This window comes from Chinchilla lanigera, unplaced genomic scaffold (genome assembly GCF_000276665.1).
Source record: "Chinchilla lanigera isolate Chin_1 unplaced genomic scaffold, ChiLan1.0 scaffold00092, whole genome shotgun sequence".
In the NCBI taxonomy this organism is placed as follows: Eukaryota; Metazoa; Chordata; class Mammalia; order Rodentia; family Chinchillidae; genus Chinchilla; species Chinchilla lanigera.
Window position 1 is genome coordinate 706,310 of NW_004955493.1, and position 7,277 is coordinate 713,586.

General features: G+C 52.1%; 1 long non-coding RNA gene across 1 annotated transcript; it reads right to left on the minus strand.

Annotated features, from left to right (window-relative positions):
* Positions 1–8: 8 nt before the first annotated feature.
* On the minus strand, positions 9–3,289 carry LOC106146720. Its single transcript, XR_001231283.1, has 4 exons — positions 2,316–3,289; positions 1,616–1,809; positions 380–526; positions 9–278 (listed from the first exon to the last, which is right to left on the minus strand). It is a non-coding gene; the product is annotated as an uncharacterized LOC106146720 (long non-coding RNA).
* Between the last annotated feature and the right edge of the window lie 3,988 nt (positions 3,290–7,277).

Below are 7,277 nucleotides of genomic sequence, written 5' to 3' on the forward strand. Positions count from 1 at the left end.
GCCAGCGGGACGGCGCCCCGCGCAGGCGTGAAAGCGCGGCGTGAGAGCCGGGCCTCTGCGGGCAGCGGCCTGCGCGGCGCGCCGGGGTCTCACTCACTCCCGACGAAACACCGACGCGGGACGGGGCCAGAAGCGCGGAGCAGCGTCTCAGGGACGGGAGCCGGCTTGGAAGCCCGCAGCGCCCCGCAGGGAAGGGCAGTGTGAAAGGCTCGCCCGCGCGCCCTGCCTGGCCGCCGCGCCCCTTCCCATGGGTGCGCTGCCGAGGAGGCGCGGGTGGCCTGCAGACAGGAGTCGCGGTTAGGAGCGGGATGAGGTCCCCCTTCGTTTTTCCAAAATAACCCTCCTCCCGCTCGCACTCGCTCACACCGCAAACACTCACTGGAAGCCGAGCCGCGGTTGGTGGTGATGCTGGGGACAGCGCGGCCGGCGAGGCCAAAGAGGGCTGCACCCTCCCGGGGCTTGCGTTTCCAAAGCGGACGAAGCGGACGATTTCAGGGACTACAGCGTAAATCGTTGAAAATGAATTCTAGAAGGGAGGGGAAGAGAGTGTGCAAAGAATGAAGGTGTGTTCTGTACATGGACCAGCTACCCACAGTGAATGTAATTACACGGCATGCACAACTGTACAGATAGAAATGTTTGGAAATAAGTTCTAGAAGAAAGAGTAGCGTGTAGGGGTAGATCCTCCACATGACGAAAAGAGTTTGAGCCCTCCAGAGTGTTCAGCCCCTCAACAAGGAGTAATTAAACACCTCCCAGGGATTTCTAGGCACACCTGAGGAGGTCCCGGCTTATCCAGCTGTTCATGTGCTCCACTCAGACACCAAGCCAGGGCAGATTTCTTGTTGGATAAACCCTGTATGGCAGGTACAAAGGGCTACTCCCAACCTCAAGGGTTCTTGTGAGAGGTCACCTGTTTCCTCTTCCAAACAGTCTGGAAGGCAGGGCTCTACCTGGATATCAGATGTTTCACATAAAGTACGCCCTTTCCTTCATCTTACCCATAGGGAAATGAGACTTTGTGGGCCTTCCTCCATCTCAGTCGGAGAAAGATCTCTTCAGAGTGGATGCCAGGACCACAGTGATTGGCAAAATTGTAAGAAACTGTCATGGACACTGCTGTGCTGCCCAGGTCCCCTGGGAGGGCCACAATGTTTATGCCACCTGCCCCCCCATTCCCTGCTGCTGGCAAAGAAAGCCCATTGGCCAAGCTCCTGCCTTCCTAGGACAGCTAGCATCTGACAGACAAGACCACCTCAGGGATAAAGGGCAGGTGCAGTCCCGGGCCTTAACTCAAGACCTGTTACCCTTTACTTTTTATTTTTATTTATTTATTTGGTGCCGGGAATCGAACTCAGGACCTCACACCTGCCAGGCAGGCACTGCGCCACTGAGCTAAATCCCCAGCCCCGAGCTGTTACCCTTTAAAAGCATGGTATACATTTTTCTCTGCCCCTTCATACTTCTGAACAGTGTCACAGGCTTCAGAAACCAGATTCATCACTAAAGCCAGGAAGCTTTGACCACAGTCTCCAAGAACAGGCCAGATGAGAGAATACAACTGCTGGGATCAACACAGAGGGACAGAGGATAAACAAACTCCAGGACCACCCACCTGTTACTCATTAAAAGAATGCTCTGTGTTTCTCTCCGGGGCAGTCAGGGTCTTAAAAGCTGCTTTTGCTAAAACAGTGACTCTGGGCTACAGATGTCCGCTGGGTAACCAACAGGATAAAGCTCGATAGCTCTGCCTTCGTTCTGTGTCTGTCTCCATTACCTTACAACTTTGCATCAGATCCATGTTCAGCTCTGCAGATAGACACATTTATCATTTAAGGAGTCTCTGTTTAAAAGCTGGTAATATAAGGCTTTTAAAGTGGAGAAGCCCCTTTTAATCTATTTTTATTTTTCCAACCTGCCCCATGTAATACGGCCTCCTCACTTGTTCTCGGACGCCCACTATTCACTTCCTGGTTCTTTGTCCAGGCCGACATCTTGGGCACTGTGTCTACTTTCCATTCGACCCACTGGTTCCCCAAAGTCAAGGGACCTGCCCTGCCCTATCAAAACTGTACAGTTCTGATTCTGTACTTTTTTGCCTGTCAAACCCTTTAAAAACCCCAGACCACCGGAGGATGGGGCCTGGCTTTCTTTGTGGTTGGTACCGAGACTGCCGGGACCAGCAGAGTAAAATAAAGCTGTTCACTGCCTCCAAACCCTTGGTGTCATTTTGGCGTTTCTGCTTGCCATTGTGTATTAGCCCGAGATTTATCTAACCGAACTCATCCCCCTTGAAGATGAAGACACCCACATACCAAGTGCTCTGGCTGAACCTAGATGTCTCCCCAAAGCCTCATGCGGTCATAGGTGGGGCTTCACGGACGGGGCCGGATCCAGAGTGTGCGATGCTGGGACTGATTCACGGTGCCCCACCCTGAGTGTGAGTGCTGTTAATGGACCGGACCGATCCCCGTCAGAGTTGTGGCCCTGTTAGCTTTCTGCTCCAGCTGCAGCGCCTTCCCGATTTGTTAACAAGCCAGCCTACTCCTGTCCATCAGAGCTGTGTCCTCTTCAGCTTTCCTTCTCCTCAACCTGAAGTCCCGCCCCATTTTCTCTTATTCTTTAATTAAAACTCTTCCTGTGAATTCATGCTGTTGCCTCAGTTTTAATTTCCGTTATCACTGAAGCAAGGATCCACGCCAGCCACCAGCACAGTTACTGATCAGTGCCGGTTTGAGACACAGCACGCCGGGGTCCACGGCAGCCCGATTTCTCTCTCTGCCTAGTCCTGCTTCATTCTGCCCATAAACGTGGGCCCCAAAGCGCTTGTCCAGTCGCCCGGTGTAATAGTGAGGACCCATCTCCAGTAGAAGAGGAGCAGAGGCAGCCTCCGACACAGGGAAGCTCTAAGACCGCAAAATAATTTACTGGGAGGAAATGGAGTGTTCTACCAGGGGAAGGAAATGCACTAGCAGGCGTCAGGTATCAGACGTTCCTTCTGCCAAGGAATCAGCAGGCAAGAGTGATCACCAGGAAGGAAGCAGGCTGGTACCACGCGCAGGGACCAGAACAATGTCCTGCCTGGTTTTGATACTGAATGAACAAATGCAGCATCCACAGCCCGGAAAGTGGAGGTCTGGGGCACTCGGCACACCAGCCACCCAGACCACCAGAGGCTCTGGTGAAGCCCAGGAGGAATCTCGAAGGCACGGAAGAAGAAAAGGAGGATCAGTTGTGCTTCATGACGAGCTGCAGCCGCACCAGAGCAGACTGTTCCACTCAACTTCTTCTGGCGAGTTTTCCCCAGAAAAAGATGCCCGCCAGCTTCCCCAGGAGGCTGCTCCCCGAACGCGAAGGAAGCAGGTGGAAGCTGAGAGCTGGAGGATTAAAGACAGAAGCTCTGCTTGTGAGTGCAGTGTGGTAGTGCTTCTCACCCTGGGTAGGCTGTGACCCCAGTACTCGTGATGTGCTAGGGAATTCAAGTCGCTGGATAAATAGGGCCCATTTTCCTGCGGTGACAGTTTTATTTGGAGGTGTAAGGGAATTTAAGTTATTACACAGCATAGTACAAAATGTCATGATCTGACAGCACCATGGGATACTGTGGCAGATGCTGCGTAGGTCCACCCTTCAGGCCTGAAGGACTGTTCCCCAGCTACCGGGCAGGGTGCAGACTGGTCAGTCTTAGCTGTTAGCCCCCTGGAGGAACTGCCCTTGGCTGCAGAGAGCTGCCTTTCCTCCCCATCCCTGCGGTAGCCGGACGGTCAGTGCAAGGGTGGTGAAGGCTTGGGCCCTCAACCCAATGGCCATCCTGGCTTCAGAGCTGCCCTGCAGGTCTGCCAAAGCTTCCTGTGACTGCACCTGACCTTCGCCCTCTGCTTCCTCCTATTCCCCCTCAGGAGCTGATCCTGAGAATGCTCCCTAGTAAACTTCCTGCACACTGATCAATAATCTTTTGTCTCTGAGTAAGGTCCAAGGGAACAATCTGTGAGGCAGAGCTCGATCTAAACCCCGGATACAAACTTTTAACCTCTGGACGAGGCTCCTTTATCTTCTGCAGCCCCAGGGCCTCCAGGTACACATATATGGTGCAGTTAGCACATTCTTGGCCCATGTGGACCTCTAGGGAGGAAGTATGTTCTTTATCCTGTCGGTCAGAAAGACTCCTTAAAGGAAAAGAGTAATGGCATGGTCCCTTCCACAGCTGTCCCTGAGGTCCTATCTGGATGCAGCCGCTTCTGGGCTGAGGCCCACCATCTATCACAATAAAGCCCTTCAACAGGGTTCACTGCTATTTACGTCTTCCGGCTGCCAGCATAACTTCTCCTAGGGGCCTTCCGTGTTCTTCTGAGTCCCCAAGGACACAAGGAGCCTCATGGTTCATCTCTGAATAGAAAGGTCCCAGCTGTTTGTTTCGGGACGGGTGAGAAGATGAGATGCTTCTGTTACCAGGCCAGGGTGGCTCTGGGAGTCTGTTCCTTTAGACGGGGAAAGGGGCCTGCAGAAGTGACCTGACTTTCCAAGTTCAAGGCGGCAGCAGGGCCAGGATCAGCAGGCACTTCTACATTCATTTATTTTACTTATTTGCAATACTGGCAATTGAAACCAAGGGTCTCTAAGACCGCAAAATAATTCCCTAAATTCCCCAGACTGGGCTCCAATTTATGATCTTTCTGTCTCAGCTGAGAGATGGGATTATAGGTGTGTGCAAATGTGCACTAATACACCTGCTTCACTCCTATATTCTTTACACCACCCCTCACGCCCTCAGGATTGCCTCTACTGAAAATCTAGACTGGAGGACAGAGGACAAGGCAGCCACCCTGTCCTGTGGATCCCAAAGGCTTGGCAACCTGAATCTCCAGCTGCATTTGAAGGCAAGAGTATGGTCTAAAAACAGGAATTAAATACACTGCAAACCATGTACTTGCCCCCTACTTACCCCACTCCCTATCCTAGTCAGTAGGAAGCGATGGGATAAGTCACGATTGTCTTATAAAAATGTTTTAGATTGTTTTAGCTCTACACTGGATGTTTCTGTGCTTTAATCTGAGATCTCGAACCTTCTGTGGAAAGACAGAGACAGGAGTGTGTGGGATGGGCTGCCAGGATAAAAGGAACAATTTATGCTTGTAAACACAAGAATCGAGTCATAAGCACTCCACTGAGTTGGGGCTGGTACATCTGCAAGCTGTTCCAACACCTGACCCTAGGGTTCTCATCAGCCAGCCGGTATGAGTATCAGTCGATACGGTTTGGGAATTTAGCTCTGTATAGTCAGGGCTTCTATTAGTGGACGATGAAAACAGCAGACAACAGCAGAAAAGCAGGCTGGGGAGAAGAGTAAAAATGATCAAGATGTAATAATGTATATATGCTAATTCACCAAGATTATTACAATTAGTATGTATCACAAACATATACTAAAAATTAGAAAGTTAAAAAACAGATAATTCAAAAGTATTACCCCACCAAAATTCCCCAGCACTTTAAAAAAAAAAGAAAACAAGGAAGTCAAGACCTAGTGCAGTAATGTGATATGTGTTACATCTGAATCCTCGCAATATGTGAATTATCTTGTGTCAATTTCTGTGGCAGAGGAAAAAATATATACATATATACATAATTTAAAAGATCTTTTCCTCGAGAGACCAACGTTTGGACAGAAAAGTCTTAAGATGACCAGTCAAACCCTTCCTTCCACAATCTATGTGGGGCCACTAACTGCTCGTTTCTGCAGGCTGCTGGATTCGGTGGAATCTGAACCCTGCTGCGTTGTGGGAACATGTAGGCATTCCAAAAATAGAGACAGATGTCACTCCTCCGGGTCCACTAGAGATGACCGAGGTGGCGCTTGAGGAGAAAATGATGTCTCATCTCCATTTGCTGCACAGAGCACTATCCGGGAGAGCTGGACTTGAAGTCAGGGCTAATGGTGATTTAGCCCATGAACGAGAGAAGAGAAGAAGACCTCCAGTGGACAGCAAAATGGAAGATGGTCAGATTTGGTAAATGATGCAAATATCTTTTTTTCCTGTTTATCCTGAACAGGAAGACTTCCCACCGCACACCAGTAAACAGTATCACCAAACACCTGGTTACTCAGCGCTGTTTCCTGAGTCTTCCTGTTGTTCAACCCTCTCCCTGTTGTCAGGGAGTCCTCTACAAAATACACAGATTGGTCGTTTTTTCTTCGTCTTGACTACTCTTTCCCTACCCAGGGCCACAATCCTCTCCCTTGCTCTACTTGGCCTGTACCTGGTGTCCATGCTTTCCTCCCCGCCCCCTACAATCTCTACCGTAAACTTTTTTCTTTTTTTAGTTTACTCCGGTACCAGGAATCGAACTCACGACCTTGCGCTTGCCAGGCAGGCGCCGTGCCGCTGAGCTAAATCTCCAGCCCCTGTACCATAAACTTTTAACGTTCACAGAAACAACCCGTCAGTGCATCACTGGTTAAACAAACGGTGGCATAAACATCCCACAGAATACCACTCAGCAATGGAAAGGAGCCAGCTCTCAGCCCACATGATAACTGGGACGGACCTCAAAGGAACTACAGGGTGGAGGGGGTCCCCGAAGGTTATGTACCGGCTGACTCCACGTACGTGGCATTCTCGAAATGACAAAATGCAGGGACGCGCAGCCCTGGGGTGCAGCGCTGGGAGAGCACTTGCCGAGCGGGGGAGGCCCTGGGCTCAAGGACCCTGATGAACAACAGAGCGATGGGGTAGGGAGAGAAGGAAGGGCGCTGTTAAAGGTGGGGCGAAGACTCCCTGGGACGGACCGGTCTGTATTCTGACTGTGCGCGTGGCCCCACGAGCCTGCACACGTGATAAAAACGCGTAGTACGCAATACACACACACTCCAGCGAGCTGCTGAAATCCGAAGGAGGCCGGCACGTTCATACTGTACACTGTTACGGTCAGCTACCGGGTCGCTCTCTTCTGAAATCCCTCTAGTGCCTTTCTGTTGCGCTGGCAGCCTCGTCCGAACGCTCCGCCCGGCCCGCCAGCCCGCCCCGGGCTTCGCCCACGCCCGCCCCGGCCCTCCGCCCGCGCCCTCGCGTGGGCGCTCGCTGCGTCTGGGCTCGGTCTGCACCGGGTCTCAGAAGGCGACCCTTGCCCTGCACGGGTCCCAGCGGGGCTGCACCGTCCCTCCGGATTAACCGGGGTGTGCGCCAGCAGCCCCCTCGCGGGGACCCCGCTAAAACCGTGGCTCAGCACCGCAGCGACCCCCACGCGCGGGTCGGGCGCGTCCGTCCGTCCGCCCGTCC